This window comes from Callithrix jacchus, chromosome 3 (genome assembly GCF_049354715.1).
Source record: "Callithrix jacchus isolate 240 chromosome 3, calJac240_pri, whole genome shotgun sequence".
In the NCBI taxonomy this organism is placed as follows: domain Eukaryota; kingdom Metazoa; phylum Chordata; class Mammalia; order Primates; family Cebidae; genus Callithrix; species Callithrix jacchus.
In genome coordinates this window covers 73,676,449-73,701,102 of record NC_133504.1, presented here as the reverse complement: position 1 = coordinate 73,701,102, position 24,654 = coordinate 73,676,449, and positions in this window count along the sequence as shown.

Here is a 24,654-nt window from a genome sequence, read left to right as displayed (position 1 = left end):
GGGGCAGTGTCCCCAGTTCCCAGTTCTGAAGAGGTTCCTGTCCTCTCTTACCCTGAAGAATGGGGAAAGGGACCCCAGAGGCGTGGTGAGCTTACCGTTCAAATAAATATCATGGACCCAAAAGGTTTTGTGGGAGAGAGATTTATTAGAGAGAGAGACAGCTCCCACGCTGTTGTGGGAGGGGAGCCTAGAGCGGCATGTCCTTATAGGTAAGGAGCAGCTGAATTTTAACCCTTGAGTTATTCTCTCGCCATTCATATTCTCATCCAATGAGAGGAGTTCTTTCAAACTTCCTCTGGAGTGATTGATTTTTGACTCTGATCAACTTGGTCCACAGCCCTGAGTTACAGAGTCCCTTCCTCCCGACTGTCGGAGGATTTTTGGAGCAAAGGAGCCCTACCTGGCTTTCCCTTCCTAGCCTGCGTGAGTGAAAAATCAGATAAAGAACTTTACATTTTAAACCCCTCTGGTTCCAAGATGGAGGCGTGGAGCCAGGAAGCTCCTGCCTTTGAAACTACACCCCCCCGCGGACCCAGGAAGAGAAGTCCCTCAGTTTCCTTTCTGAACAGGAAACTCCAGCTGCTACTGGGACACAGGCTTGATTGCTCTTTAACTACTTCCTGCTGAATCAGGGCATAGAAGGGGCCCTGCAGTTTAGGTTTCCAGGGGTGCAGGTTGATCCAGAGGTCCATGATAGGACTCAAAAGCCAAGGCCCTTTGGGGTTTCATTTGTAGGACCATTTGTAGCCTCATGGCCTCAATTCTTGAAAAAAAAAAAAAAAACGAATTCGACAAGAAGGTTAAAGATGAGTGGTCCAAAGGCCAGCAATAGTAGAATGGTTATAAACAGGCCTAGCAGAGGGTAGAGCCAGGACAGCCAGTTGTCAAACAAGCTCTGTGATCCTGTTTTTTTGAAGGTCTTTAGCCCTGTGTTCGATTGATCCCTGAGTTAACTTTGTTTGAGGTAATACCTGATTGGTTTACAAAGTAGCAGCATTCTTCTCCTAGAAAGAGACAGGTTCCTCCTTTCTCTGCCGTTAGCAGATCCAGGGCCCTTCTATTTTGAAGAGCCATGACAGCTAAAGAGTTAAGCTGCTTCTGCAGTTACGAGAGAATTAACAACCTTTTCTATGACATAATTTAACTCCTGATTTAGCTTATAGTAAAACTGAGTAGAGGTACTCCAATGCCAGTACCAAGTCTTCCTGTTATTCTGGCCCCCACTATGAAAGCAGTAATTGGGGTTCGAGTATACTGTGGCCTTGTCAAGAGAAGACTGCACTATTTTAACAGCTTTTGAGACCAATATAGCTACCACAGCTACAACCCACAAGCAATGTGGCCACCCTTTTCTACTGCATCAATTTCCTTACTTAGGTATGCCACCGGTTGTGGTGTGGTCCCCCCAAGTCTGGGTGAGAACCCCTAGTGCCACTCCTGACTTTTCCGTAACACGTGGGGGAAGCTGTTCCCTGTAGAAAGGCTTAGGGCTGGAGCCTGCAGTAGTGCCTGCTTCAGGGTCTGACAGGCTGCCTCAGCCATGGAGTCACATTGTATTAGATGGGTGTTAGGCTTTTGGGTTTCCTTAATAATAGTGTGTAGGAGTTTGGCTATTTCACCATATCTGGGAATCCACAATCAGCAGAAACCAGTTATTCCTAAGAATTCCCCCAACTGTTTTAAGGTCTTTGGATGGAGGAAGGCCAAAATGGGTTGGAGACATTCTCCATTAAGGGACCAATTGCCCTTAGACAAGATGAGCCCTAGGCATTTTACCTCTTGCTTACAAAGTTGGGCTTTTGATTTGGAAACTTTATATCCACAGGTGGCTAGAAACTTTGGGAGGTCCTGTGTAGCCTGCTGACACCAGGTTTCCGAGTTGGCAGTTAAAAGTAAGTCATCCATATATTGAAGAACCAGGGTACCCGGATGTGAAAAATGACTAAGGTCCTGAGCTAGAACCTGGCCAAACAGGTGGGGCTATCTCAAAGCCCTGGAGTAACACTGTCCAGGTGAGCTGAGAATTCTGATCTAAAGGGCCTTCAAAAACAAACAGAAACTGGAAGTCAGGATATAATGGAACACAGAAAAAGGCATCCTTAAGGTCTAGGACTGTAAAGCATTGTGCCTCTCACGGTATTTGAGAGAGCAAGGTGCATGGGTTGGGTACAGTTGGGTATAAAGGGATCACAGCTTCATTAATAAGCCTGAGATCTTGCTCCAGCCTCCATTGTCCATTAGGTTTTTGTATTCCTAAAATTGGAGTATTACAAGGGCTGTTACAGAACCTCACTAGACCCTGAGCTTTTAAGTTCCTTACAATATCCTGTACCCCTTTTTGGCTTCCAGTCTGAGGGGATACTGTCTTTGGTAAGGAAAAGAAGTGGGATTCTTTAGCCTTATTTGAACTGGGCAGGCATTCTTTGCCTGCCCAAATTGTCCCTCCATTGCCCAAACATCGGAATTAATTTCTTCTTTAAATAATGGGCAGCAGAGAGGGATTTCCTCTCTGATGATGTTCACATAAATAATGGCTCCTGCTCTGGCTAAGAGGTCCCGCCCTAGTAAGGATGTGGAACTTTCTGGCATGATGAGGAAGGCATGGGAGAAGAGCATATCTTCCCAGTTACAGCTTAGGGGCTGGGAGAAATATCTGCAGACTGCTTGTCCTAGGACTCCTCGAACAGTTACAGACTTGGAGGACAACCGTCCAGGACAGGAAAACAAAACTGAGAAGGCCGCGCCAGTGTCCAGGAGAAGATTGACCTCCTGGCCCTCCATGGTTAGCTTTACATGGGGCTCAGTGAGGGTGATGGCTTATGCTGGGGCTTGCCCCGGGCACCTTCAGTCCTGCCTCAGTCCCTGGGAACCTTCATCCTCTGGAACAGTGTGCCTTCCAGTGATCCCCTTGGCACAGTGGGCAAGGACAAAGAGGTGGTCCTTCCTCTGGTTATAATCTCTCTTAAAGTGTCCTGGTAGGCTGCAGTGGTAGCAAGCTCTGCCAGACTGGTGGCTAAACCAAGCCTCTCCCTCTTCCGAGCCCCTTGGATCTGTTTGCCTGAAGTCCATGACTAGGCCTGTGGCTTTTCTCTTGTCCCTCCTGTCCCTTTCAGTCTGTTCCTGCTGGTCTCTATTATGGAACACGGAGGTTGCTGGATATAGTAATGATTCTAGACTCTGTTCTGGCTCCAGGGCCAACTTCTGGAGCTTCCTGCTAATGTCCGCTGCTGATTGAGTAATAAATTTGTCTTTAGTGTTAGCAGACCCTCGATGGAGTCTGGTGATAGGGAGTATACTTTCTTAAGGCCTCCCATAACCTCTCAATAAAGGCTGTTGGGTTTTCTTCCTTTCCCTGAGTTATGGTGGATAATATTGCATAGTTCATGGGCTTTTTCCTAGTTTGCCTTAATCCCTCAAGTATGCAGGTCAATAGGTGCCTACAACTCCAGTCCCCCTGTTCTGAGTCAAGATCCCAGCGAAGGTCCATGCTAGGGACTGGCTGTCAGCCCGTAGGGTATCTATCCTTTTCCTCTGGTGTCATTTGGTCATGTACTTGACTAAGGTACCAGGTGTCCCCAAACTCTTGAGCCGCTGCTAAAGCAGCCTCTCTCTCATTGCTGGTTAGGGTCTGACTAAGCAATAACATGATATCTTTCCAATCTAATTTGAAGGACTGACCCAGGCCCTGCAGAACATCTGTGTACTTGTCCAGGTCATCTGAAAAGTTTCCTAAGTCCACCTTGATTTGCTTTAAGTCAGAAAGTGAAAAGGAGGTATGTACTTTGGTTGGGCCAAATTTTCCCCCTACTGCCTGTAGGGGGCAGAGTTGGGGCATCCTAGTAGCTTGAGGTGCCTTGGCCATTTTGGCCTTTCCTGACTTCTCTTGGGTTATAGGAGCTGAGGTGACCCAGTCAGCGTCAGTGGAGGGAGGAGCCACAGGGAGCCCTAAATATGGGGTAGTCCTGAGGAGGGGCCAGTAGGCATAGGCTACAAGCCTTACATAGCTGAGGATTATCCCTTGGAGAAAAGAAAACTTGCACATAGGGGACCTCAATCCATTTACCTTCCCTCTTACAGAATAGGTCTAATTGTAGAAGGGTGTTATAATTTATACTTCCCTTAGGAGGCCAGGTTTCTTCACTCAGCAGAGGATATCATGGCCACGCTGTTTGGCAGAGAAAAATGAGCCACTTCTTCTTCAAAGATCATGGGTCAAATTGGTCACAGTTATCCAGGATCCACTTTAAGGGTGGTTTTGCCTTGGGAAGAGTAGCACCCATCTGAAATTGAACACAGGGATACCCGCACCCCTGGTTATTCCTTGCAACTGCTAGCCCTGGGGCATGCCCCAGTCATGGCACCTTGCAATTTCCTTGTGCCCTAGGTGTGTGATCATCTTTTGGGCCCCTCTTTGTGCCAGGTTTAATCATGCTCACTGGTGTCATGGGCACACTCTCACTGTCTGATGTCCTTATGGCCACCTTAAGGACATGGGACTGCCGGGATTAGTGGCCCTGTACTGGTGCATCCTTAAAGAACTAGGCCAGTGAGCTTGGGTGATGGGTGTCAATATTCCCTAGCAAGAGTTCAATTAACATAGGCATGACCATAAAACTGCCCTAGGAGGATAAACTTCTTGAGAAGGGCATCTAAGCACAACAATCTTAAAGAAGGTAATGGCTGGCTGCATGGCCAAGACCAGAGCAATGCCCTTGGGACCCAGGCCTGAACCCCACCTCACCTTTGATTATAGGAATATGCCCTAGGGTTGTGGGGCCTATAATTAACCATTTGAGCCTCTGACCAGGTCCGGCTATTGTATTCTAGATGTAGAAGTTCTGCTGTACAGAGAGCCAATCCTAGGCAAGGTGAATAGTACATTATTGGATTCTGGCACCACTCAGTTGGTCTTCTTTGTCTGCTCCCAAGAGGGCAAAAGAATACAATGGATTCTGAAATTTGCCCATGTGCATTAGCCAGCGTGTGCTGAACCATCCTGGAAACTAAGGCAAAACATAATATTCGGTAATAGGGATTATGCCTTTATTTCAAATTTTTATTATTTTGTTCATTATAGATTTTTAAATAATTTCGATTTTCTTAAATATCACATTAAAATATAGTTTATCCTGCTTTGTGGCACCACTTAACTTTTGTATTCAAAAGGAGTGTCCCACTTGCCTCACCCTCATCCCAGCCCTTTCCTTCAGATCCTTCCTGCTATGGCCACTCCGGGGATTCTCCAAACTCAGGGAAATAACTAGCATTTGGATTAGAGGTGGAAGAAGGGAGCAGACATTTTCAAACACTATCTTTGGAAATATAAAAAGTCAAAAAAGCCGGGCACAGTGGCTCATGCCCATAATCCCAGCACTTTGGGAGGTAGAGGTGGGTGGATCGCCTGAGCTCAGGAGTTCACGACCAGACTGGTCAACATAGTGAAACTCCATCTCTACTAAAAATACAAAAAAATTAGCTGGGCATGGTGGCAGGCACCTGTAATTCCAGGTACGAGGGAGGCTGAGGCAGGAGAATCACTAGAACCAGGAAGGCAGAGGTTGTGGTGAGCCGAGATTGCATCATTGCATTCCAGCCTGGGCAACAAGAGTGAAACTCCATCTTAAATAAATAAATAAGTAAAATAAAATAAAATAAAATAGAAAAGATGTGTACGTAATTCTTCATCTCATCTTTAATGTTCCCATTTATGTTGTTTTCAAATTTATATAAAATCAATATTAAAATTTAATTCTGCTTGTGGACTAAAAATATCAAACTGTACAGAAGGATACAAGTAAAAACTAATATTTTCCCCTCACTCAAGTTTATTTCCTCAGTGGCAAACATCTAAAAGTTTTAGTGTAAGATTGGTTAACCTCTTCAGTTTTGGAAAACTTCATTATATTTTTTTCTTTGTCAAGCCATTTCTTCCCAATTTTTTTTTCTTTTCCCTCTTTCAGGAGCACTTAATGGTTAGGTTTTGGGTCTTCTGAGGTGAATTGTCTCATGCTTGTGTTTCTGTCTTGTCTTTTTGTCGTTTGTTGGAGTTTCTCAAATGATATCTTCTAGCTCTTGTTTTTATTTTTAAGGCTTGGCAAGTGTTTTAATTTTTATCAATTCCTTTCTCCCTGTCTCTTTTAAGTAGCAACCTACTTTTACTTAATATATCAGGAATCAAAATTAATAAAATATATTACAAATAATAATATGAAAATACATAAAATTAGAAATTGATATGGTTTGGGAGGTAGTAATATGAACAGGAGGTAGGGAAATATTGGGTAGAAGAGGGAGGTCCCTAGAGAGGGCCACACCCTCAAGCCTGGACCCATGGCCCAAAGTGAGAACATACATTTCTGTTTTCCTGTTCAAATGTTGCCTTTTCCAAAACAACCCCTGCCCGCCCCACCCCTAATCCTGTACCCATAAAAACCCCAACCCCCACCAGCAGAGTGGCAGAATGGCTGAGAAGGAGAGAGGAGAAGCAGCCAGACATTGGAGAGAAGCGGCTTGAATTCAGAGGGACGGCTTGATGGTGGGATCCTGGAGAAGAGTTTGGCCAGGGACGACCAAACTCCAGGGAAGACCACCTTCCCACTCCATCCCCTTTCCAGCTCCCCATCCCACTGAGAGCGACTTCTACCACTCGGTAAAATCCCCCATATTTACCACTCTTCAATTTGCTTGTGCAACCTGATTCATCCTGGATGCCAGACAAAGACCTGAATGTGGGTTCAAGAGGCTGTCATGTCACACTGACCCTTCACTGAGTTAACACTTGAGACATTCGTGGATGGCAAAGCTAAAAGAGCACACTGTTAACACATATCTTGGGGTTCCAGGGGTTGTGGGCAATTCCAAGATGCTGCCTGGGCCTGCATAGACTTCTGCTCCTGCCAGTTGCCCAGAAGTGCTCATCCTCACCTCTGCACCTGCTCACCTGAATGCTCTCCCTCCTACAAGGGGTTGAGAGCTTTGAACTGAGTAAATGAGCCAACCCCTTTGGGGTCAAGAGAAATATCCCATTTCAGTAGGACAGGCTTCCTTGATAAAATGACTTTTGAGCAAAAATCTAACCGATGCTAAGGAATTACTTATAATGATGAAAAATTACCTAGTCGAGGAGGGAGAGAGAGAAAGAGCAGTTCAAAAAATAGGATTATAGTTGCCTGTTCAAAGGCTTCTTTAATAGCCAACACATTTACAGTTATGATTTCTTCTCTGCCCATGGCTTCAGGGCAACCCATAGGTTTGGTATGTAGCACTGTAATCCCAGCACGTAAATGTTCTTTAATTGCAATTTTATATACCTCACTGGCACAAGAGTAAGTTAGGGGCTATTTTCCAGTCTATATATGTTGGCTCTTATGCTGTTGTTGTGGATATTTTATGTTTAACTTTTTGATTTTTTTCAGTATTACTTGAAAATGTAGTGTGTATATATATATATATATTCAACATTTCAGTGTTAATTGAGATATTTTATGACAAAATAACATTTGTAAATGTACCATAGGACCTCAGTAGTTTACTCAATTTGGAGTATACTAAATCCTATGTATATCTGTTATTAAGCTGTCTTAATAAGATTATGTAGAGATCTATATTTTCATTTATCTTGGGCCTATGTAGGTGATACAAGTATTTAAATAGACATCAAAGTCCCCATTACAGTATTAGTATATATATTTATGTTTTAACTGTTTTGACTTTGTATATCTCTGTAAAATATCCTGCTAATAAGGTTTCATTGCTGTAACTTCTTTTATCAATATTATATAACCTTTTCCTTTTTAATGAGTTATTTTTACCTTGAAATCACTTTTGTCTGAATTGCTATTATAACCTTTGCCTTTGCTTAATAAATCTTTCTGCAGCTTGAATTTTTAATCACTCTCTATAACCTTTGAGGGATCTGCTGTAAAAAATTGATGTTAGACTTTCAAGTAACATAAAAATATTACTATTTTAAATCCAGGTGAATACACTAAACTATTAAAATTGGAATTACATATTTTCTTTAACTTTTTAAAAACTTTGCCTTTAGTTTTGTAGACGGATTTACAATTAATTAGTTTTAACATTATGGTTAACTATTTTCAATTAAATTATGTCATCCACATCCTTCAGTTCTTAATTTTTATTCATCTCTAGGTCCTCATATTTTGAAAGACCACCTGTACCATATGTTTGATTACTAGGTAGTCATTGCTCCATCCATTTGTTTTTCAGTATTTTATGTTTTATAGAAGATGTCTTAGCTTGATGTTTCTACTTTATAATCAATTCACTAGCTCTGGCTGGATGCTTTTTATACTTTTATATGTAATAATACCAAAATTTGACTGGCCTATTTCTAGTTGTAAATATTTGTTTCTAGAGTCCACAGAAAGCTCTTTCAATACACATGCATAAAATAAGTACATAGTCATTAAGAACATACTGTTTTCTGTCAGACAATCCTAGAAACAGTTTAACAAGTACTTATCCATTCTACGGCTCACTTTTCTCCTCTCTAAATGAGACTGATACATACTAATTCAGAGGATTATTTAAGAAATTAAATGAGATAATTCAGGATGTCTGGTAAGAGCACCTATTAAAAAGCAATTTTTAAAAAATTCAAATAAGCTTTCCTACATTCCTTTTTATTTCTTCTGTTCCAATTATTTTTATTTCTCTACTCAGGAATAGCTGTAGTTCTCAGTTTTCTCTCCATTTATTTGTCCTTTTGGTTCACCATCTATTTCAACCTTTTCCACCTTATCTTTCCTAACATACTGGGAAAGTTTCTCAAATTTGCCTTCAAATTCAATGATTTCATTTTCAGTTGTATTCATTTTGCTATTCACTACCTTCATTGTGAATTGTAATTCTCCTCTTTCATTTTTATTTTCTTGAGTTCTTTCTTATTTAATGCACACTCTGGTTAAACCCATCCTGTTGTTATTCTCTAAAGGTTGCTATTCTTATTTTACTGATTTTGCTGACTCAAATTTTTGAAAATGACTCTTTCTTAGAACACTTTTCATGTCCTGCAGTAAATAATTATTTATGCTTCTTACTCATCTCAAGATGATTATCTTTTTCATGCTTTCAGTTTTATTTGTAAATTCTTGATGAGTACTTTCTTCCTTACTCACTTCAAACACGGCAAAATCCATATTTGCCATACAAGCTGTACTTGATGCTTGCCAGTGGGCAATGAATGGATTGCACCCATTTCTCTCTGTCCGTTTAGGAAAGAGCTCTATTTTTTTCAGAGATGCAGTGCTAGCTCAGCCCTCCCTCCAGAAGGAATTATTCTTGACGAATAGTTCCCAAGCTTTGTTCTCCCTTCAAACACTCTTTATCTGTAAGATGATAATAAAACAGGTTTTCAAAAGGGGGTTGGGGAGCAGTCCATTGAGAAGTAATTTTAGTAATCACTGTGACAAACTGACTTGGACAAGTTTCTGTAACTCAAACATCTTAGAGTTGACATATGCTAATGTGTATTGTGAATCTAGAAATTTTATTTACCTTGTAGAGCACCTAAAAATGTCTTGTGGGAAATTAATGCTCCAAAGAATAAAGTTCGAGAAATGGAAATATCAAACATGCATGCTCTATTAAGGTGGACTATGCATCCCCCAACCCCTGCCAGGCCTAATTCTCTGATATGCTGAATTAATAAATATCTGAGAAACTACACTATATAGCATATTCTATTACCGATGCTGTTTCTTTTTTTTTTTTTTTTTTTTTTTGAGACGGAGTTTCGCTCTTGTTACCCAGGCTGGAGTGCAATGGCACGATCTAGGCTCACCGGAAGCTCCGCCTCCTGGGTTCAGCCAATTCTCCTGCCTCAGCCTCCTGAGTTGCTGGGATTACAGGCATGCGCCACCATGTCCAGCTAATTTTTTGTATTTTTAGTGGAGACGGGGTTTCACCGTGTTGACCAAGATGGTCTCGATCTCTTGACCTCGTGATCCACTCACCTCGGCTTCCCAAAGTACCAATGCTGTTTCTATGTCCACTAGCCTGAAGTGTTTTATTTGTGGATCTAAACTGGTCAGAGGGTGTAAATTATGTCAGTCTACCATGAAAATTTGATGTCTGTGCCAGGGGAATTGTGTTCTCGTGGGGCTGTCTCACTTCTATTGCTACTATTCAGGAAGCAGAACTTTGGGTGCATTGTGCCCCCTCTTATTTACTGGAGCATCCATGCAGTGACACTATGATACTTTCTATGCAGAGCTGGGGAAAATGCCTCCTTCTCCATAATTGAAAATAAGTTGTACCTATTCCACTGAAACCACCATTTAATCTTCAACTCTTTTGCAAGAATTTCAGAGAACGCATTATTTATTTATTTATTTTTAATCTGTGTTTCACACTTAGCCCATTGTTTAGTTAGGATTTAGATATAAGGTCTTGGGAGAGGCAGGGTATACTGAGAACCTGCCTCCTCTGATAAATGAGAGATGGTTCACGCTGGCTCAGGTGTCTCATTCTCTCCTCTTGTAGGAGGAATTCTTTCTGGAAAGATTCCTTGGTTGTGCATGCAGAAGCATTTCTAGTAGCTTTGCCTCACCAAATTCTCAGATAGGCGCATCTTCTTGATCCAAGGTGGAGGCCTCTCCTACCTGCTCCTTGATTACATAGACCTCATTCCATCAACAAGTATTTTATTGGGTCTTTCTCCTATGTGGAAAACACTAAAAGTAAGTTTTTACAGATTCATACTACAATCTTAGAAGCTTGTGAATGGACAGTGAAGAACATGCAAAGAGGTAAAGTGACTTCTCTAATATCATATAATCAGTAGTAACTGCATTGGGGCCAGAATTTAATTTTTTTTAACTCTAGATCACACTTAAAAAAAAAAAAGAATTATGACCACACTGCTTCTTTCTTTTTTTTCTATTGACTAATAGTCTAATTACTTTAAATAATACTCATGCCTTATCCAGACATGACTCTGCAAACTACAATATTACAACAAAAATAATATTTTTTTCTGGACCTAATGAATAAAATCAACATGTTCAGAGTTTAGACTGTAAAAACTAAGTTGACCATAATAGAAATTTAAAACAGATGACTAAACTACAATGACTTATTTCTTAAAAATTACTAAAATTGTTAACAATAAAATTCTAGTGACAAATAATTTTTACGCTAATGTACCGAAGGTCCAAGTGAGCAACAGTAAAAGGGTTTATGACCATGACAACATCATTTATTAGAAGATTGTTCCCAGCAATGTATCTGATGAGGAATTAAGGGTGGGTGAAGCTGCATTCAGTGAAGGAGTGTTTCTTTGGCTCACTGTTACATTCATGATAAATGTCTCATGCTATTCAGACACGGAATGTTTTAAACAGTATTTCACTGCTCCATAATCCTTCTTCATTCAGCCTTGTTTTCAAGGTACTTAAAGGGAAGTGACAACACAAATCTCATTCCTGTCTCTAGTTGAATATCCTTTTCATTCTTTCCTTTCTGTGCATAAAATTTCTTAGGTAAATACAACCCAGAGGAAATAGGTTCATCAAAGAAGCCTAATTCTGCTAGTTTGGGGCCTTTTGCAAAGCAGGATTGCTCTCTTTGAAAACAGAATGTCTGGAAGACAAGAGGCCTTAGGCCAGGCCACCTGCTGGGCAGGACACACAGGGCACAGCCAGACAGTTTTCCATTGCCATTGGCAACCAGAAAAAGCATTTTTTTCCCAACTGCTCTCTCTTTGTTACAACAGTTTAAATGGTGGCACAGCCTTGCTTTCAATAATAGCCAAGGCTTTGAAAATTATGAGAAATTGTGATGAAGGCTAATTTAATCCAAGTTAATTATTTAATTAAACACAAACAAGTTACTGGTAACTATATTTTTATGCCATAGGTCATCCGTGTAATGATAAGTATCAAAACATTTATCCGAAGTAAAGAGTGATGAGAAGACAGAGAATCCAAACCCTAAAACAGGGAGCCCATTTATCAAGATGTTTACCCTCCCAATCAATTTTTTCTTAGTAAATCCAAATTTATTTTTATTTTTTGTTTTGGTGGATGTCTTAGTTTGCTGAGGATGCCACAACAAAATATCACAGACTGGGTGGCTTAGACAGTGGAAATAAATTTTTTTGACAGTTTTAGAGGTTGGAAGTTCAGGATCAAGGTGTCAGCAAAGTTTGGTTTATTTTGGGGTACGTCTCTCCTTGACTTGCAAATGTCCACCATCTCACTGTGTCCTCACATGGCCTTTCCTCTGTGCATGTACATCCCTGGTGTCTCTTCTTCTTTTTATAAGAACAGCAGTCACCGGATTAAGACACCACCCTCACGACCTCATTTAACTTTTAGTTGCCTCTTAAGTAGCAGGAAATGTGATTTTGCTGAGGCGCTATCTGACTCTGGCCTGATATCTAAATCACCGAAGTATCCTATAATTTTAATTCTTACGAAGTTGAAAAATCCAGCTGTTTTTGTCCCTACATTGAAGCAATTACAAACAATAACTGTAAAACTGAAGAAATAAAACTAGGCAGTAAGCAATTTATGGGGAGAGATGAAATTAACTGTGTTGCCTCCTCACTCAAAACCATTAATTGAGAAAGTCTTAAGTCAGCAGTCAGTACACTGAGCAGCTGGCAGAATGAGAGGACAGAGTCAATTAAGTAAAACACAAGCATCTTCATGCTTTAAATCTATTTCTAGAAAGATTCTTGGCTGTCAGTATTTAAACATGAAACTGACTGGAAGCAATTGAACAAGATACGTACTGCATTTTGGACACAATTTTAGTGCCCCTCTCAAAATCAAACCTCCAAACAAACTGTTCAGAAAAAAAAAAAAAAAAAAAACCCAAGCCAGGAGCCTGATGAGGAGTAGCTGGGCTGTAGTGCATAGCTGCAGCAAGTAGGCTTCAAGAAATAAGCAGCAGTCATATGCCCAGGTTCACTTAATGCATGTCTCAGATGTGGACAAGCAAGGACTGACAGTTTTAGTTATTGCTAGTGTCTATCTTCAAGTCCTAGAGGCTGCTTATAGTTCCTTGACATGTGGGTTTCTTCAACATGGCCATTTCATGACACCTTTGCTGACAAAAGTCGAGCTTATAAAATGTTGTGTAATCACAGAAGTGACATTATTCCATCACATTTGCAATACCTATTTGTTTGGCTGGAAGCAAGTTGCAATTCCTTCCCACAAGGGAAGAGGATCGTAAAATGGTGTGACCACTAAGAGGCGGGGACCGCTGGGGCAGCTTTACAGCCTATCTGCCGTAGAGAGGCTTTCCACAGAAAGTAACAGGGCTTACAGATGCTCTAAGATGTTTTCTTCACCATTAGGGCATGCAGTCTTTGCTTTTTCTGCCTAGAAAAATTTGATAATTGCTATGAATCAGAGACTACTGCATGCTTTCTATTAGGCAAAACTGCAATTATTTTTGCACCAACCTGATAGTTATTTCTCTATCGAGTTGAGGGAGTAGCTTTATGAATATTATTTTGTTGTTTCTCTACTGTTTTGTATGGGGATATTGAAGGCAGATACCTTGCATTTTATTTTATATATCATCAAACCATTAGAAGCAACTCCGAAGATCCTAGAATTGGAGCTGGACACAGAATGGGATAGACTTCAGGGTTGCATCTTGGGCATGGAGTGAGTATGTTCCATTTATGGGCAAAATATGAATGTTTGTCTGGGTAGCCAAAGAGGCAACTATGTGAAAGAATATTAGTTTTATGCCACCAGATCCATTTTCATCATCCTCTCCTCTGATTTTTAGCTTGGCCCTTACAATTTATCATGAAGACAATACATAGTCATTGCAAGTTATTAATCAGGAGTAATACAGATGTCCTGTAATGTGGCAGGGCCATCCTGCACAACAAAAAGTTGTCCCACATTCCTCATGACTTTTGAAATGTTTCCTCCTATGTTCATGTCTGTATTTAAAAACTGGCTAGCAGAATTTCATGAATTGGTACAAAGTGACTCTAGCATGACACTGGCTTTATCCTATGAATAAAAAGGTTTATATAAAATTGAAAAAGGAGTAATATAATATATTATATTAACAGAATAAAAAAGAAAAACTATATGGCAATCTCATTATATGACTTAATAATTTGATGCAATTCAATATTCAATTTTCATTCATAATAGAAACTGTCAGCAATCCACCATTAAAAGGCAACCTTCCCAATTTGACAAATGGTGTCTATAAAAATCCTACAGCTAATATCACAGTTAATTGTGGAAAATGATGATGAGATACTGTTAAGAGTATGAATAAGTTTGCAATAATGTTAACAAATCAGTCCAAAATGGCAAAAGGGCAGAACAATGAGTTAGTTGATGTCAACCATATAAAAATTAAAAGTCCTAGCAACACTATGGGAGTCTCAAGCTTCATAAAATTAAAATTTATTTGAAAGGCAAGGACTTAGAAATATCATGAGGTAGCACTGGAGACTTACATATAAAACAAAATGCTGGCCAGGCGTTATAGGCTCACACCTGTAATGCCAGCACTTTGGGAAGCCGAGGCCAGTGGATCACTTAAGGTCAGGAGTTTGAGACTAGCCTGACAAACATGGAGAAAGCCCATTTCTACTTAAAAACAAACAAAGAAAGAAACAAAACCACAAAGTTAGCTGGGCATGGTGGCACATGCCTGCAATACCAGCTACTTAGTAGGCTGACAGAGGAGAATTGCTTGAACCCAGGAGGCAGAGGTTGCAGTGAATTGAGATTGCATCATTGCACTTCAGCCAGGGCAACAAGAGAAAAACTCCATTTCAAAAAACAAACAACAAACAAAACAAGATGCTGCTTTCAAACTAGATCACCGTGGACTGTGCAGTCAAGTTTCTGCCCCAACCAAGAATCAACAAGTTGGCATTCCAATTAGTCTAACATGGTGTTACTTTTCTCTGGAGTCTGGTAGGATTATTGTATTCTTAGGAAGATAACTCCAGGAAATTATAAACAGCCAAAGTTAATAAGAAGAATCAAAATACAATTTTTTACATAATGCAAAAAAAAAACTTAAATCTGTAACATTAGGAAGTTTGTAAGCTCTTCGTATGTAATAATTTTTTTGTTTTTTTCCTACTTTTGGTTGTTTAAAGCATTTAAGAGACATTGATATGCTATATTTTGTTATAATTAAATATTTTGAAGAATGTGATTAAATAGTTTTACAAACAATAGAAAAATCTAACTTGTTATATTTATAATTTTTTCATTTGATAATTGCATATTGTGGGTATTTAGAGGAATACTACTTGTTTAATGATAAACAAATGCTGACGTGTTATTAAGATAAATATATTACTTATTAAATAAAGGAGGTAGTCATGAATATTCACGTACATGCAAAAAACTTAATCAGATATTGATAATTTCATCAAGGATATGGGCAACATTTACACTGAAAGACGCTCATTCAGAAGTATTCATAATACTAGATAATGCTTAAAGGTCTGATTTAGGACTCTGGTTGAACAGACTATCACATCACCATTTAATACGAGTAATATAATTTGTAGAAATTACATGCAAAATATTCAGCATAAAGAACTAGGTAAAAAGATCAGAGGACAAAGCAGTGTGTATAATATAGTATTAAAAACTTTATTATATGCAGATGTTCAAATGCATTTTTGTTTGTCATTTTAAATTTTAAAAGTGTATCAGGTAAATACACAGCTTTTCTAAGAGTCTTCTCAAAGATTATAGAATAGGCTACATGATCTAATAATACAAATATTTTAATTTGTAATTTTTTAAATCCTGTGTTTGTGACAGCAGTGTCATACTGAAATGATTGAGAAGTGCAAAATTTATTTCTTAGAATTCTGTTTAACTTGGAGGCATTGTTTCATAATACAAATCATCAAAAAAACTAAAAAATTCTTATAATCATGTTATATGTGTGTGCATAGATATATATGTATACATGTACACTCTATATGTATGTATTTGCATATGTGCATGCATACAATAATGGAAGGTCATATGCCAAGATAGTAACAGTAGATACTTTGGATTCTGGGGTTATGTACAATTTAAATATTTTCATTAATGCATTTAAATTTTTCCTTTAGTTCAAATTTCTCTTCAGTAATTTAAAAAAATACCCAAAAAGCTGTAATATTTTTGCAATTTTACTTAAGCATGGAAATCTATCTGAATGTGGAAAAATTTTGGAAAAAATCTTGAAGTCCAGTAAGAGAAATGATGTAATACATTTTGATACAATTTTATTAAACCTGTACAGTCATTAAAATGTTAATAACTAAGTGATAATAATATACTCTTGAGTGAAAAATGGTGAATACATCACTATAAATATTTTATAATTTTAATTTTATTTTTAAACAATCTGTATATTATCTGAAATTGCATGCATGACCCAGAAGATGTATGAATATTTTACTTTCAGAGATTTTTAAGATTTTTACAATATAATTTTGTATTAACCTTAAATATTTTTCTTATTATCCCTGAATGAGTTATCTTTCTACTTTCTTCAAACTCCAGCAACTGGTCAAAATGTACTTGTATTATTACACATGTAAGACTTTATTAGCATAAATAGTGTTCATTTATGTTGCTATACAATGAACATAAAGATAACACAAGCCTAGACTTTGGAAAATGTCCTTATTAATATTCAATAATATATTATTTAAATTTCAGTAGGAACTACTAGGCAAAATGATAAATATTTTAGTGGCAATTATTACAGTACATGTCTAATCCTTGGGTAGAAAATGAGGGGACTTTTGAACAGAGGGAGGAAGGAACTTTCTCTGTTAAGTGAAGGTCGAAGCTCCAAGGCAGGGGGTCACTTACATCTCTAGGACTCAGTATTCTTAACTGGAAGTTGAGAGGAGCCATGTGAAATAATCTATAACATCCCTATCTCCTCAAACTCTCCAATGCTTTCCTATATAGATTGAAAATTGAAGGGACAAAAACAGTAACATATCATCTGTACAACAATTACGTTAACTTACTCTTCATCAGTATGCATGGTTACTATGGATATGACAAGGCAGTTGAAAATAGCCTTATTATATTGAATGGGCCATTGCAATTACATCTTTTAATGTGATTTTTCTCTTTTTCTTCTTTTATTTAAACATCTTATCTTAACTCTGGACTATATTTAAGTTAGGTCATCTATAAGATAGCAAGTATTCTGTTCTAAGAACACAGGCATATTTCAGACATATTGTGGATATGGTTCCAGACCATTCACTGCACAAATGCAAATATCACAATAAAACAAGTCGTATGAAGGTTTTGGTTCCACAGTGCATATTAAAGTTGTGTTTACACTATACTGCAGTCTATTAAGTGTGTAATAGCATTATGTCTAAGAAAAAGTGTACATACTTTAATGTAAAAATAGTTTATTACTAAAACATGCTAACAGTAATAAGTCTTCAAGATTTTTGAAGGTAGAGGGTTTTACCTACCTGTTGATGGCTGCTGACTGATGAAGGTAAGGTGGTGGTTTCTGAAGGTTGAGTGGCTGTGGCAATTTCTTAAAATTAAGACAATGATAAAGTTTACTGCATTGATTGACTCTTCCTTTCATGAAACACTTCTAGCAGCATGTGATACTGTTTGATAGCATTTTACCCACAGTAGAACTTATTTCAAAATTGGAGTCAATCCTTTCAAATCCCAGAACTGCGTTATCAATTCAGTTGATGTAATAGTCTAAATCTTTTGTTATTATTTCAACAAAGTTCACAGCATCTTCACCAGGAGTAGATTCCATCTCAAGTAACTATTTATTTGCTCATCCATAAGAAGCAATCCTTCACCTGTTCAAGTTTATTACATTACAGCAATTCAGTTTTATCTTCAGGCTCCACTTCTAATTCAGTTCTCTTTCTATTTTCATCTCCTCTTCAGTTATATCCTCCGCTGAAGTCTTGAATCTCTCAAAGTCACCCATGAGGGTTGGAAAAACTTCTAAGCTCCTGTGAATGTGTATATTTTGACATTCATATTTTGAATCATGAATGTACTTAATTGGAACCTAGAATGGTGAATCTTTTCCAGAAGATTTTCAATTTACATTGCCCAAATGCATCAGAGTAATACCTATCTATGGCAGCTACAGCCTTACAAAATATGTTTCTTCAATCACAAGACTTAAAAGTTGAAATTGTTCCTTGATGTATAGGCTGCAAAATAGATGTTGTTAGTAAGCATAAAAACATTAATTCTCCTTGTACATTTCCATTAGACCTCTTGGGTGGCCAGGTACATGATCAATGAGCAGTGATATTTTAAAAGGAATATTTCTGAACAGTGGTTTTCAGTAGTGGGCTTAAAATATTCAGTTGACTACACTGTAAACAGATGTGCTGTCAACCAAGCTTTGTTATTCTATATGTAGAGCACAGGCAGAGTAGATTAAGTACAATTCTTAAGGGCCCTAGGATTTTCCAAATGGTAAACGAGCATTAGTTTCAACATAAAGTGGCCAGTTGCATTTCAGTAGGAACTACTAGGCAAAATGTTAAATATTTTAGTGGCAATTATTACAGTACATGTCTAATCCTTGGGTAGAAAATGAGGGGACTTTTAAACAGAGGGAGGAAGGAACTTTTTCTGTTAAGTGAAGGTTGAAGCTCCAAGGCATGGGGGTCACTTACATCTCTAGGACTCAGTATTGTTAACTCGAAGTTGAGAGGAGCCATATGAAATAATCTGTAACATCCTTATCTCCTCAAACTCTCCAACACTTTCCTATATAGATTGAGACTAACAAGAGAGTCAGTCTGTCACTAAAAGCTTTGAAGCCCATCATTGACTTCTCCTCTCTAGCTATGAAAGTCCTAGATGGCATCTTCTTCCAATAGAATGCTATTTTGTCTACACTGAAAATCTGTTGTTTAATGTAGCCACCATCACCAGGGATCTTATCTAAATCTTCAGGATAACTTGCTGCAGCATCTACCTCAGCCCTTGATGCTTCATCTTGCATCTTTATGTTATGGAGATGGCTTCTTTCATTAAACCTCATGAACCAGCCTCTGTTACCTTTCAACATTTTTTCTGCAGCTTTTCATCCGTCTCAGCCTTCGTAGAGTTGAAGAGAGTTAGGGCCTTGCTCTGGATTAGGCCTTGGTTTAAGGGAAAGATGTGGCTAGTTTGATCTTCTATCCAGGCTGCTTATACTTCCTCCGTTTCAGCAGTAAGAGTGTTTTGCTTTCTTATCATTTGTGTGCTCACGGGAGTAGCACTTCTAATTTCCTTCAGGATCTTTACCTTTGCATTCATAACTTGGCTGTTTGGTGCAAAAGGCCTACCTTTTGGCTCATCTCACCTTTCAACATGCCTTCCTCACTAAGGCTAACCATTTCTGGCTTTCAGTCTAAAATTGGAGATGAGCAACTCTTCTTTTCACTTGAATGCTTAGAGGTCTTTGTAGGCTTATTCCATGGCCTAATTTCAATATTGTTGTGTCAATAGGGAATAGGGAAGCCCAAAGAGAGGGAAAGAGATGGGGGTATGGCCAGCAGTCAGGGCACACATTGATCAGTTAAGTTTGCCATCTTATATGTATGGGTGCTGTTTTTGGCACCCCAATACAAATACAATAGTAACAGCAAAGATTACTGATCACAAATCACCATACAGCTATAATAAAAATGAAAAGGTTTAAAATATTGCTAGACTTATCAAAATGTGACAGAGACAGAAAGTGAGCACATGCTGTTGTACAAATGATACCAACAGACTTGCTTGCTCCAGGGTTGTCACAAACCTTTATAAAAAACATTTCTAAAGGCTCTAAAAATCAAAGCACAACAAAATAAGGGATGCCTATGTTTGCATATACTTTAAAAGATCTTCTTAAATGTTGCATGTATCACTTATCTGGAGATGGGTACTTCTGCAATTCACACAGTATTTTAGAAATTAAAATTACCTATTATGGTTTAAATATTTGTATTCTTGGTCATTATATTATTTGCATTATTAAGTCACTATAGCCTTTTCTCTGACATAAAAAAATTCTTGAAATAAATACCTATTTTCCACTTAGTGTTCTTTGATTTAAACCATTGAATGATAATCTGTTTGAAAATCTGGTCTGTGAGTCAATTACTCAGTGGACAATGAGAGCTCTCCTTAAGTTCAGATGTATGATTAGAAATCTTGGGACTTCCGAATTTTTCATTTTATTTATTTTAGCTGACACCTGAAGTATTCTCACCTTTGGTACAGTTTTATTTTCTAAAATCTGGAAGAATTATAAAGAATCTAGGAAAGTCTAGGGAGGAAAAATAAGGGCAATTAAATATGAGGTTTTCCCTCTCCTCCATTCTGCATATATTTATGTCCTTTCTGACACAATAAACTGACCTTTCCTAAAATTGCTCCTATCTGGCAACATATTACATATGATCAGCTTGTTCATTAGTTGAATGTCAATTCCCCCATTTAAACTGTAAGCTGCATGACAGCAGAAATCCTTCATGTAGCGCTCTATAGCCTCTACCTAGCATAGTGCCTGGCACACGATAAGGAAACAATTAATGACCGTTGAATTAATGAAGAAAAAATATGAACCTATTAGACAAGCATTTTTTCAAGAAATGAGAAAGGAATTTTTGTTATATTGACTGAAAAAGGCTGAAGGAGGTCGTCGTAATTTTGAGATATTCAATATATTTTTAGCTAAATTTTGGGATGCTATAATTTATCTTATTTAATTCTAATGGAGACCTCTAAAGAAAACATGAACCTATTACACAAGCATCTTTTTCAAGAAATGGGAAAGCAGTTTTTTTATATTGACTGAAAAAGGCTAGAGGAGGTCTTTATCATTTTGAGATACTCAATATATTTTCAGCTAAAATTTGGGGTGCCATAATTTATCATATTTAATTCCTACAAAGACCTCTAAACGTTCAGTTTCATTGTTTCTATTTTGTAGATTAGAAAACCACAACTGAAGTGTCTGAAGTAACTTAACTAGTAGGAATTTGAATCCAGATTTGTCTGACTATAGATGTGTTAATAACTAAATTGTGTCCACCAAAATTCATGAGTTGAATTCCTGCCTCACAATGTGACTATATTTGGAGAGAGAGACTGAAGAGGTAATTAAGGGTGGAGCCCTAATCCAATGGGAAGATCAGTTCTTGTTGTTTAAGCCATTTAGTTATGGCAGCCTGAGCAGACCAGTACAAGTGAAGAAAGAAAAGAAAGAGAAAGAAAGAAAGAAGAAAGAGAGAAAGAAAAGAAAGAAAATAGAATGTAACATAACAGCAAAAATTAATTTCTTTATATGAATTTGGAGACAGAAAATTGTGGAATCTCTTCCTTTGGACAATTTTAACAATATGCTAGAGATTATTTATCTTGTATGACTTAGATTTTATTCGTCTTGGAGGCAGTGGTATGAATTAGATCATCTATTAAAATAACTGCAGATCTATGTTTCCAGGGACTAAAATTTTAAAACCCAACTCTAATGAGAGTCAGAGCTTAATATTAAAGGGAAGACAATTTATTTCCTTTTCATTTTTTTTTTTCACTCTTGGTCATATCCTCTTTTTAAAACTCTGTCTTGGTGATGAGCCTCTGCCACAGAATAACAAGCTAGAAAAAGTTTTGCTGAGTGAAAAATATTTCGTGAGAATACAAAATGTTTCCAATGAAGGTAAGGAGAAGTAGATACTCCAAATGTTGGCAGTGTGAAAGGATAATAACAATTGATTAAATGCTGCAGCCCATCTTGGATCTTGAGGAAGTGTTTTGAGTCCCCAGATTGGCCCTGGAAAGCATTGTCTTATGGAGGCTCCATTGCTTGCAGCCCTAGCAACTCTTGGGAATATGCAAATTTAGGGAATACGCAAATTTAGGCAATGATTATCATAATTAGTATGAGGATCTAGGATCAGTCATCAGGAAGCATTGGAAGAGTTTAGAGGATTAAGCTTCTTCTAGCTCCTCTTGTTTTGCTCATTCTTAATCAATAAACAAACTTTTGGCAATATGGTGAACTCACTGCCCTTGCCATCGTAGAAAAAAGTATACAAAAACAAAGCTATGCATATCCAGCAGTTGTTTCTCAGTTTTTACATTAACTAGCTTAGATCCGCATTCATGTGATATTTAAATTTCCTTCTGGAGGCAACAATAAGTAGCAAATTTATTCATTCACAAATTCTTCTATTTTCTCATTCATTTAACAAATATATTTAGCACACCTACTATGTATTAGACATGTACTGGGAATTGGGACTACTGTGGAAATACTATGAATAATTAACAAGAAGACATAATATGTGCTCTCATTTAGTTACTGAAACCAGACAAACATGGTAAAATAAGTGTCCTTATAATTTTACTCTTAAGTATCATATTTTCTGCTGGTTTTTCAAATACCCATCAAAAGTTAAGAAAATTGACTTGCTAAGTCTTTTTCATGCTAGCTAAGTAAGGGTCTGTGATGAGAAATAAATACTACATTTCAATGTCATTTCAGCATCCATTGTAAGTTTATTTTCCATGAATCTAACCATTCTTACACATTATTAATGATTATTGCTTAGTGAGTTGAAACTCATGAATGATCTCCTTCCAGACACATTGTGTCTTGTGACATTCTAAAGGCTTAGACTGATTGATTGATTGACGCCTTGACTTTGACCATATGAGGCTGTGGTGGCAGCCCTCTTGCTCTAGGTACATGACTCCCCATGTGGATTTCCCCCAGCTATTGAGTGGAGGGAGGGATGTATGAACAGTTGAACCTGAGTTTGCACTGCACAAGCAGGAAACAAGATGACAGTGTGATGATCCCTTCAACAGAGAAATAGAAACAGGCTTATCCTTGAGATAAAACAGAGTCAGAGAATTTTACTGCTCTGAGGAGCCTCTTTCTGTTGTCATTGCTTAAAAAAATCACTAAGTCCATAACAGTAGGCTAGATAATATTTCTATTTTTCCCTCTGGCCTTATGCTAAGAATCTTCATGGTGGTTCTCCACTCTACTTCGTAATCTTTCTTTTCTTGAAGTTAACACTGTGCCTGGATGTTTCACATTTGTTGATGTTGGTAGAGACATCATTATATTACGGAACCAACAGCCCTACGGCCTTCACCCATTTCCAGCCTCTGCTTGTTTGCACTTGGATTTTCCTTACAGGACTGAAATAGAAAAAAAACATGATGCTCTCTCTCTTGAAGTTTCTGTTGATCACAGGATCTTTATTCCAGGCATTTTTTTTTTTTAATTATTAATTTAATTCCATCTGCTTTATAACTTCCATATATTCCATTAATAAATCCCTTCCTGTTTTCTAACACTAGTATTATTTTACTCTTATTTTTGTATTTTTATGTTATACTAAAAGTAACCTCAGGTAAACATAGGCTCCATCATTCATCCTGGACTCTATCTTTTTTTTTTTTACTTTCTTTGGCCCTTAAGTACAGAGAGGTAAGTTAATCACACTCATCATTTCAAGGCCAGCTATCATCATTTTCTATGCATGACTCTTTAGATTTTAGTTTTTGATATTATTGATATGTGAGTGTTGTTTTCTCCTTTATGCAAATGCCCACTCCCACTTTATGCCTCACTGCTGGCACCCCCCAGAGTTGTCTTTTTTCTTTTCTTTTTTCATTTATTTTCATAATTCATTAACCTTTGGCTTACATTTCTGACTTTCCTAAGGTTGGATCTTAGGGAAGAGGCCATACTACTTTGTCATTTTGTCAGAAACAGAAGGTGAGAAATACAGATCATACCAACATAAACAGCTACAAAGCTTAATAATTGTGAGCCCAAGGTTGCTATAGTGCTGTGTCCCCAGTGAGGTAGTTTATTCAAAAGTGTGTCTCCAGACCTGCTGAAGAAAATTTTATTCCTTATTAGACTGATATTTATTTAATATGTGTGAAGAAGGATCTAGAAAACAAATTTTCATAACTTTGATGTGGCTTCTGAAAAAGAAGATTCAAGGGAATTACAGCTTGATGATTCTTAGGGAATAACATTGTCTAAGCCTCTCACCATTCTGAATGCCCTGCAGGACAGAAGCTGTTTGGAAGCCTCATTTGCGTTTGTGATTTTAGACACTCTGTGCTTTCCCAAAAAATGTATAGAGTAGAAGCGGTTTGACCTGAACTTAAAACTCACACATGGTGTTGGCACTGTGGCTTTATAACCTCAGAATTATCCAGGGAGGATTACATGAAGGACGTTTGCTATGACTCTATTCTTAACGAGCCAAGCAGGCTAACTATGAGTGCTTCACATGAGACATTACATTATGAAAGACTGCAGCAGCAATTTACTAAACACTACATTAGGGACCTAAGTTAATGCATCTCTCTAGTGACTAATTTGCTGCTCCAAAATAAACGAAACTCTGCCTGTACCAGGCAAATACTACATGTCTGGGGCCCTGAAATGACTTGTTTGATTCTGCTATCTACAGAGCTAGAGGATTATTCATTAACATGTATTTGTTAACTTTAGTTAGAAATGTGAAAATAAAGCTGAAAATTCTATTAACAACTGTGATAAGATCTTTTAAAATTTCTGTTTGAAATAAAGACTTTCCCTAGCCATACATGATTTTTATTCCAATAGAATTTCTAGAAACTA